Genomic DNA, 10,911 nt, shown 5'->3' on the forward strand with positions numbered 1-10,911 from the left:
AACATACAACACTTGCTTGTTTTCTAGATGCAACCCCTCGATTAACCTGCCTTTACCCAACTCAAGTCTATTGAAAAACTACGGATAGTTCTTCTTTGTTCCTGTTACAAAGACCCATTGACTATATATTAAAATGATTGTCGAGATGCAGAAGTATGGTTACTTAAAAAGAGACAATCTTTGTGACTCAATCAATTAAGCAAAGCAACTTGGGTATGTTATTCCCTGTGATGCCCGGGTAGTTTTGAGAAAGAGTACGTTTTGCTGAGAACAGTGTTTTTAGTTGTTGTTTTTTTAAAAAAACACATAATAATAATATTTTAACCTGGACCAACCCCAATACAGAAAATGTAAGCCTGTGTGTTAGATGGAGAGGGAGAGGGATGTTAATAAATGTTAACTAGAAATCAAAGCGCCTTCGGGTTTTGAACCTTTGTCCAGCCTTTATGTGACTTCGCTATGACTTTCCCCCAACCTGATTTATCCTGTTTTCTGTTAAAGGAGTTAGGAATCAATTCCCTTGGCAGATAAAAGTGCACGAAAAATATTTCCTATTTCAGAGCTGTATATTTCAGTGAAATGTGGGGGGGGGGCACACTGTTTGGTTTAAGTAAAACAAAAACCACCTTTTTACTGCCATTCGGCAGTGTAATACTATATATCAGATTTCCGAGTAGGTTCAATGCATAAAGGAGGATATTCGGGGCAGTTCTATTAGCACGGCTTCATAGTTTCTGACCGATAGCGGAGGTAATGCTGCTTGCATGAAAGAAGGCTTGCACACACAAACGCACGCACGCATACACACAATGTTTGTGTGTGTGTGTACACAGACGCATACAAACACACACATACATACATACATACAAGCACACATCTAAGGTCCTAAAGCAACAGGTCTGAAGCATCTTCCCTTGATAAGGAATATAAAGAGTTTTCATGTGTTAGACTTGGTATATGTAATGAGATCTCGCTCTTTCGCCCTTTCGCTCTAGTATGCCTAATCCCAGAGCGACGGGCAAGAATCTCAGGAAAGTTTGGTCCCAGAGAGAATAATCTACACATACTTGAAGTTAGCAAAAGGGAATAGATTCGCCTCTCCAAAATGCAGAGCAACAATTAACCCCATCTCAAGAGTCAACAACCGTGGAAGGGTACAGTCCAAAGTTTGTTTGTTTGTTTGCTGTTGGGAACATGTTCAGATATAAAGTCCATTTGTGTGTGTGTGTGTGTGTGTGTGTGTCTGCGCGCGCTCTGTGTGCAAGTGTTGTGGGCTGTAGAAGTTATCAAGTGGGATTTGCGGCATGCTCTCTGCAGGAAACGAAAGCTGCTCCAGTTCAAAGCCACATGCACCAACGTGACATATAAGCCATTAAAATATCATCCTGAAGGTTCATTTCTGCCTCTCCATACAATCCCCAGCTGCTCCCAGAAAGCAAGAAAAGAAGAAATGAAGGATGACCGCCTCGATGAAGTCGCCCAAGAGGTGTTTTGGTTTTGTTTGATCCAACCGCTGCCCACCCTACCCCCTCTATCCCACCCACCCCCCAGCCTCTCCTCTCGTCTCCCTCTGTCTTTCGACTTTCTTCTCTTTTTTTTGGTCAGTTCTGACATGCTAGGCAGAAATGAGGGGATCTCTGCTTCAACAGGTGGAGTGGGGTAAGTGACTGAAGTGGTGATCAAGGGGTGGGAGACGCGGGGCGGGCTAGGAAATGCGGCTTCCCTTCTGCCAGTGTCAGGCCAAGCGCTGGAGCAACCTTTCACCTTCAGGAGGCTTGTTATGTGCATGAATGAACCTTAGGAGCCCCCCCCCCTCTTCGCACACACTCTGCGAATGTGGTTTGGCACCTTTTCAGGCACGTGGGCAGAGACTTTCCTCCACGGGAGACTGCTGGGAGGTAAAGCTGCACCTGGCCCCACCGCCCAAGGCGGGCAGGGCTTTCCCTTCCCCGACCCGAAGGTCCACGCCGCCAAGTGGATCGGGGCGTTTGTGATCAAGGTGCTTCCCATGGTGCCGCTGGGACAAGCGCCCTATATCTGAATGCCCGCTACAGGAGGGCAGACGGAGAAAAGAGAGGGCAGCGAAAGAGATGCGGTTGCCTCGGAAGAGAGGGAACAGGAGGCGGAGAACATCAGAGTGTGTATCCTAAGCAGACAATGCCCTAGGGTGCCGAGCGTTAGAGAAGTGCGGTTGTCTCGGTCCACCTCTGCTCCAGCCTCCCAACCGTGGAAGATGAGTCGCTGCTTTGGGCTCGAGGTGCAGGGGGGAACCGAGAGGCGGGGACTGGTCAGCCCAGGTCTTGCTCCCCCTTGAGAACTCGGCACCAGTTTCTCTGTTTCAGGCACTCTCTCCTGCGTAGTTAGGAAGGAGTTAACCATGTCTGTGGCTAAAGGTCTAGTAGCCAAGACTTCGTAAGCTTTTCACAATGGACCTTCCATTCCCATCTCGATCAGGAGCTCTCCGTAATCGGGTGACACTCCCACCTCCCTTACACACAAGCACCCCACTCCACCATCATTTAACTCCTTGTTTCTTTTTTTATTCGTGCAAAAATGTCTACCAATCTGCATGGTGTTTTGTTTGGGTTTTTTTTTAAAAAAAACAACCACCACCAAACCCTTTCGCTGATTTATTTTGCTGCATTTTTATTTTATTCTTTAAAGAGAATATCTGTAAAATCTGGATCAGAAGGAGGAGGGCGACAGAGCTTTAGGCTATCCAAGTCTTAAAGGGAATCGAGAGGGATTTCCACGAAAGTCACATCTCCCCCGCCATTCTCTCTCTCTCTCTCTCTCTCTCTCTCTCTCTCTCTCTCTCTCTCTCACACACACACACACACACACACACACACACACTCTACCCTGGTCTGGCTATTTCTCGCAGTGGCGAGACCGGTGAAGCCCGTTGCATTTCCTTGGCTACTGTTGATCATGTAGTTAATCAGTTTGGATAAGTGTTGAAGGCTTGAGTTCTTGAAGTGGCCGGCTTTGGAAACACCCCTGGAGCTTGACCTCTGACCTGCGACCGGGAACATGTGCCGGGCCCACCGTATCCGGGACAATGACTCGAGTGTGTAGCCGCGCGCCCGCGCGCCCGCGCGCCCCCGCCTCTGTGCACATTGGTTCGCCCTTCCGTTTCGAACGACTAGCTCAACCTGACTTCCTAACCTTCGTCCAAGAATAGAGTTGCTCTAATGTTCTCCGCAAACAATTTGTCTAGCTCTTGAAAGGCAAGATCTGTCCAAGTGTCTTCTGAGTTACTCTATAAGACATTTAGGATTACCTTGAGCCTTGTATGCTCAGTCTCAGAGCGTTGAAAAATATATGTTATGCTTTTAAAACAATATGCGTAGGGGAGGTGGATTCATTGCAGCTTCCCTTGCCTCAACTAGGCCGTTTGAGGATGGAAATAGTTCATAAGAAGAACCCCCAAATTCCGCATGGTATTCCAAAGAGTCAGCTGGATCTGTAAAAGATTTGCTGGAAGTTTATTAGAATGGCTGGCTGCATCGAGAGTCGGGTTACCGGACATGGTTTGAGTGCTGCCAAATTGTTTTTAGTATGGAAATAGAGGCTGTTGACTAGCCGACCTGCAGTAGAAGTCCAGCCTTTCTGGATGTAAATACTACACACACGTACAAACACCTACTCACACATACACAGGCTTGTTCCATTTCATCTCAGAAGTGCATCTCACACAATAAAATAATCTCATGCACTTCTGGAATGGAATATATAAGAAAGAGTTCGGGCTGTAAACAGACGCTGTTTACGGTGCCCCCTATTTTGAAATTTCGGGTGAGGTGCGTGTCAAACTTTAAACTAGGAGGGAAAAAAGTATTAATAAGTGAAGTTAAGGTATATAATGCCAGGGTTTTTTCCACATTCATGGACCTTGCACCTATTTCCTCTCCTTTTTTCGAGCCAAAAAGAAACAGGAAATCTTATCTTTTCCCTTCTTCAGGTCAGAACACTACTTCGGTGTTAATAATAACCCCAAATTTTATATGATGTGCGGAGACGTTGCACTCCATCTTGATAGTATTTGAGGAAATCTGGCCTCTGCCTCCCCCCACATCTGTTTATTTTTGAAAATTAAAACGTATTCCAGAATAAAAATAATTAATAGCATTATAATAATTTATCATGATTCAAAAGTGTCAAGTTTGGGCATCCCATATAAAGCCCCTCCTTGATTCAATAACTTCATTGAGCATTTTAAGAGTATTTATTTATTTATTTCACTCCCATTGGAAATCTTTCTAATGTAGTTTTTTATAAAAACAACAGCTATACAAAATCCCTCTTTGAGCTCAAATATTTGCATTATTTGGTTCTTATGAAATAATATAAAGTATATGTTCCTCTCCTTCCTATCTCCCTTTCAGGAATATATATCCAGAAAGAGCTCCTGCAACAATATTTAGACTTGGTCATTTACTTCCTCTGCAATTGGCACAAGGGTTATCGTCACTCTTTCCTATTATTCCTACTGTACTGTTCACATTAACCACTAGCACTAAGTCATGGGCTGAATCTATTGCTTTTTGAAGTCTGCTCTTAAGTCTTAGTATCTGCACTGAGAGCTCCTCTCTTGGCACCGTCAGGCCATTGGTTCTCCTTTGAAAAGTAAGAGTTGGACGGTGCAAAAGTGGCAGCTTTAAAGCATCCCATCTTTGGTTGGAAGAGCCTTGCAAACAAACACGACGATATTAGCGCTGAAAAGTTTAATGTTAGTTCTGAAAAGTCCATAAACAATGCAGCGTCGTCGGTGGTAACACTTCTCAGTGCTCAGCCAGGAGGTATGTGTCAGATCAAAGCAGAATTCTGGAAATCTCCTGTCCTATCTCTTCCTCTAAATCAGCCCTAGGGTTGTTCTGTAATATATGCACGAAGTTTTGAAATGTTTTATTGTAAATATATTCCACCTCTTCCATCTCTCCCCCTCCCCCCCTTCTTTACTTCTGCCATATTTTGGCGACACAAAGACTTGAGTTCCAAAACAATTTGAGGTTTTTATTCGGGATGGGGGTATTAAAAAAAAAAAGATTTCACGCCATTCTTCAATTATTTATCACTTGCATATAAACTAGACACTTTAAAAAATATTGCCACTTTTCTCTCCTGAACAGGAACCAAGTTAGAAAATAAGGCACAAGGTTACCCTTGTAATGAGGAAAAGAAAACGACTTTACAGAAACCTTCTGGGACAGTCAAGTAAGTTAAAATATGACTTTCTTTTTTAAAAAAAGCCCAAAGACAATATATGATTCCTCCCCTATAGTGTTTAACTTGCTTGCATGAACGCAAATCAGCCACACAAGGTCCCACCAGCAAGCGCTTAATCCTGCTCTCTGCCTATTCATTTGGAGGTTCTAGAATTAATATTTGACAACTCTCTCATTGAAACAACAACCCCTGACCCTCTGTGATTGCATTGTCACATTATTCTATGACATATTCATCTTGCATTAATTTACGGGCGATTTGATTGGAATGAGGTTTGACATGTATTGGATCCTATTAAAGAAGAAAGCTTTGATCTTGGCGATGGGGTTTACATGATATGTATCATCGTTACCCGGTATACCAGCTTTCCACAATGTGCTGGCTACCCAACTTCCACCATGCGAGGAGTTAAGTAGGGCATTGATTGACATCTTATCTGACAGGAATACCTTAATCTGAGGCACTAGATTAAGTATTCCATTTGAAATAAACATTTGATTGGGTTGATCTTCAGTAATTCAAGTTCTGAACTGGTGGGAGGAAGAGGATTTGGAGCCATCCCATCTTCACAACTGGTCATTACCTTCTATCTATTACCTGCTTTGTCATCCTTTCCTGTAGCTTAGCCCAGTTAGACATTAGTTTTCAGCAGGTCATATTAAAAGGGGGGGGGGAGATACAGAATTTCTCCTTTATTTTACATCAGTATTTTCCGTCATATTTTCTGAGCCAATACCTTCCTGAATAAAAGGGAGGGTTCACGTTTAATTCTCATCATTATCTTGCGGCGATTCTTCACCAATCCTTCCACGTGGCTCTTCTTGATTTTGGTGAATTCCGTCCCTTCTCTTAAGTCTCCCGGCTGCCTAAATGCTGAATAGGTGATCAGGAAACACGGGCTTCCCTCTGTATTATTCTCTTACAGCCCATCAACAACTCAGTTAATCCCCCAGATAACTTGGGTTTTAAATGGATTGTTTCCCTCGAAATCATGTGCACGACACAAGTCTTGCACCCGTATATTTCAGCTTAAGGAAGCCTCTTATCGGGCTGGTTCCTTTTCCTATGAATTCCTACGCTGCTATTCGAATTAAGGCGACAATGTCCGTAGTGCACCCTGAAGATTTGCGTTTACAGGCGATTTTTGAAGTGGGAAGGGGTAGAGTTGCATAGAAATCCCTTATTCACAAGACTTTCCTTCTTCATAAGCAGTGAAGACCTTCTTCGGAAAGGTCACCACTTCCCTACACTGATTCAATGACCCTTCAGCGAGACAGACATAGAAAACGCGAAAAAAGTTTCTGCGAGTCTCAATCGCCCAGAGAATCTGGCTGTTTTAACTAAAAGCTAAAGGTCAGATTCTGCTAGCAGATACAGCCTAATAAACTCTGTTAAAGAGATGGGGTAAAGAAAATACTGGCAGCGTATAAGACCAGGAAGTTCAGGAAGTTTATTTATTTATTTGTTGTTGTTTTTTTTAAAAAAGCTTACACTTTCCCATTCTGTATTTACTTATTTATTGGGGAAATCAGCCAGGTGTCGTGTTTATGCAGAAATGTAATCTATTCCTTGCTGAAGATAGGATAATATAAACTACAAATGTGATTATATCTGGGTTTAGAGTGCAGAAAAGCACCTCAGACTCTTAGGCTGTTGGTCCTTGGAACTGATCGAGAAGGTATTTTGGGGGGGGGGAGTTTAAATCTCCTTCCCACAACAGATTTCTGCTGAATCTCCAACCTACAGAAATAATACTGTGGTTTCTCTTATGCAGAAATCTTAACTACATCTTTTCCAGTTCGTGCCTGAGGTCACTGGAAGCAACAGAACACGCCATTGGGCGGCAATCCTGCCGACACTTAAGCAGACATAATTGTCGCTGGTGTCAGTGGGAGACAGAGGGCAGAATGGCTGCTTTGCTGCCTACTTTCTGGTATGCATTTATTTCCTAGGCTATGATAAGCAAAACCTGAAACGGAAGAAGTCAATTGTCATTTGTTCAGCTTTTCAATGGTTATTAGTAGGTGCTATCAATGTGGTTGTGTGTGCGTAATAGGAGGGTTTTTCTTCAACAAACCTCATCTCTCTCCTACTAACTGTCTGGCAGGGCAAGTCTGTGATCCCCCCCAAACCACTGGGCCACGGTGTTCAAGTTGTTAGGATCCTCAAACCAGTTCACAAGACAGTTAAGCCGCAGCAATCTCATTGAAACCCGCTTACATAGTCCCAATAGGTGGACTTAACTGGGCTCTGTGAGTAAAGGGCATCTTGCCAATACTTTACAATTGGGCCACATTGTCCAGGACAGTCAGTAGGGGGAGAAACTGCGATCCGCAAAACATTTTGTGGACAAACGTGCAAGGACTTCTAATTGTCTGTTCCACGCCGTATGCGGCTGCGGTCCTCCGGTGGGAAGCTAATAGCAGCAGCAGCAGTAGTAGTCCAATGGAGCTAGTAACCAAACAGTGTTATTGCCTTTGGGGAGTCTAGATTCTGCTTTTGGCTAGTGGCCATGCTAACGCAACTGGGCTGGGCGTTATTCTTGCAAAGTGCAGCTCTCCTTGTCATCAAGTTCCTCAGCTCCAGTATTTATATTAGAAGTGGAATGCGTCCATGAGGGCCATGACAGTTTAAAAATCTAAGGCGGGGAGTCCCTGCCATCCCGATTTGTTTATTTGTGGAAGGGTGAGCTATTCTGCTCTTCTGGTCGTTTTATCTACTCAATATATAGAACATGTTTTGCAGGCAAAATGAACTACTAAATGAACCGTGCGCGCGCGCGCGCCCACACTCACACACACACTGAGGGAACCACAAAGAAAAGCGCACATTAGACAGGTAGGAGCTGCATCGCAGATGCAAGTCTCCTGGATAACTCTGCAACTTTGTTCAGGCCCTCCTCGTTCTGTTTCCTCCGCCTTCTGGTCATGTGTACAGCTCGATCTGCATCACCACCCTCCCTCACTTGTCTACTCTGTCTCCTTTATGCGCGCGCGCGCGCGCGCGCACACACACACACACACGCACAGAGATATGTCTCCCAAGGTACACAACAAATGCTAGGAGTGAGAGCACTAACTTCACCTAATATAATGAGAGAGACACCATGGGCCATTTCTTTTCCATTGGACTCATGCAAGCAGAGGGGGGAACAAGGGGGGGAAACCCCTGTGAGGAACCTCAGGGTTTTAAGTAAGAGCGGATAAAGCCATTAGCGTTTGACAAGAAGCCATGCCAATATTTTAGAATGGCCTAAGCCAACCGATAGTAACATATATATATTGATAAACTGTTCCAGATGTTTTCTCCCTTGACTGAGGACTGTCAGGACTGAAGGATGTCAAGAGTGTAGAGGTGAAGTGGTTGTAAGGAGGGATGAGGAAAACAGCTTTATTTGGAAGTCACACTCTCAGTACCTTTGTAAGTAACAGCCTTCCAGAGTCCTCCTTCCGATAACGTTTCTTTCTTTCTGTGATCTTCTTCGGAGATGGTCAGGGATGAGGAAGGAAAAGACGAAATGTTTTTGGCTTAGGGCGAAGAAACTGGCAAGGGAAGGTCGTCTTGAACTACTGGGGGGTTTAAGTTGTCTACATAAACATGTTACGTAAGGAGAGCTAGTTAATTACAGCGTGTGTAACTTTTCAGGTCCTCGGGGCATCAATGTGTGCGCGCGCGTTACATTCATACAATAATAAATACCGATTTAGCTGCCTTTTATTTTATCCTCAGTATTGTGATCTGTACAAAAATGGTCAAAAACAAGAATATAACTCCCGCTATGGTATAAAGTGTAATGAGATGCTTCTTAGATAATTATTTATGCATGTCGTACATCTTGAACTCGATATTCCACGATTTAGCAATTCAAAAATATTTTATAGGAGGCAGGCTCCTATTTTTCTGCTTTACGTAAATTTGATTGGCAATTGCCTGAGTCGGGAATTGTTGTTCCCAAGCATACAAAAACAACATTTAGCTAGCAACTTTAGAATATCCCAAGAAATTGTTTTGATGTTTGCTAAGGTCTGTCTCCGGGGTGATTTTTCTAAAATGCAGTGACTGGCAACTGTTTCAACATTATAGCTAAACGTTGCTTTTAAAAAATAAAAACAAAAAGTTCAAATATTTTGGGGGGGGGGAGAGGGGATAGTGGTGGAAAAGCTGTAAGTGTTCAGTGCGGCTTCAGATAGTTTATTTACTGTATGACAATATGTAAATTTTGCGAGGATGAGAGAAAGAAATATTTACTCTTGAAACTGAAGTTCTGTATCCCGAGAAATGATGTTATTCTCCTTTAATATGTGACTTCCTTTGAGGGGGGGGCACTTTTAATTCACCACCTAGTCTTGCATCTGAAATGAGTTAAAGCCCATCCTATGCATGTTTCCTCGGAACTTCCACTGAATTCAGTTGGGATTACTCTCAAGTGAGTGTTGTGATTGCATCTTTAATAACACTGACCTCACTAATACTCAGGGCATTACCACAAGTAACTTAAGAGCGGCTTTCGGTTTCAGGACATCACTTGTGCAGCTATTAACACGGGACAGAAAGCGAGAAAGAATATTATTTTTAAAAGTACGTGTCGATTTTGCATTTTACTTTTGCCCAAATGGTTCAGTTTTTAAAAATAAAATAAAAATAAAGGGCTCTTTTCGCAGGATGTCATTTAAAAGTAAAAAATGCTGCTTGTTCAGTGGGGGGAAACATTCTCAAAATTGCCGTGTTTCTTCCTGGATTTTAAGTAACATTGAAAGCTGCCCTTCTGCAGAAAGTGGGTATACTTAAAGTAACTTTTACGTTTAGGAGTTTAGGTCCAGAGTTCAAGGCCGAATTTTGATATTATCCCACTAAATGGAGGAGAACAGAATTACCTGAATTTAGTAATATCGGGTTCCAGCATTTATTGGAAGGGCTTTCAATGACTTTTTTTTTGGTGGGGGTAAAAATAATAAACTCTATACTTTTATTTTCATCACGGATACAGTACACTTGCAATCGGTTTATTTTCCTTTTGACAGTGAGCAAATGTGAGCATCATAACGTCCGATAGATTTATCTATTAATCTACAGGTTGCTTTTTAAATTGACTTGATCTTTTAATTGCTCCTTATAAATGAATGTGGGCGATTGCGTTTGACAGGGAGAGGCAAAGGGATTCAACACGATGTTTCACACGCATCCAGGGCTGCTTCAGATGGTCAGAGACTTATTAGTTGCATAAGCCTCCTGAAATGATTTGCAATATTTGGATTGGGTTATACGCGCCAGTTAATTGCAGGTATTAGGTATGACTTTTTTGTATTACTTTTAAAGGGAGGGGGACATAAATATCGTGTAATCGTGGGAAATGAAAGATGTGGCAGAGCTTTAGCCTTTGTTGTTGTTGTTTTAAAGGTCTGGTTCTCTGGGCCGCCAACAAGTGTCAGAAATCTAAATACCTAGCTGCCCAGTTCCGCTTCCCAGGACTTCTGTATGCAAAGCCTGTCTCTTCCACATTGTGCCCATTTCTGTTGGGGACGGGAGTCCCGGAGATTTGTCTGTGCTATAAATAATCAGCAGTCAAATTGATGGCGCGGTTGGGCTGGAGGTTAGGAAGCGAGGGTGGAGGTAGTGTGTGTGTAGGATTGGATCCCTCGAAAGCATCTTGCCTGGCCCGGGGTTTGGGGTCCACCACCATCG

The sequence above is a fragment of the Podarcis vaucheri genome, assembly GCF_965113315.1.
Source record: "Podarcis vaucheri genome assembly, chromosome: 5".
Classification (NCBI taxonomy): domain Eukaryota; kingdom Metazoa; phylum Chordata; class Lepidosauria; order Squamata; family Lacertidae; genus Podarcis; species Podarcis vaucheri.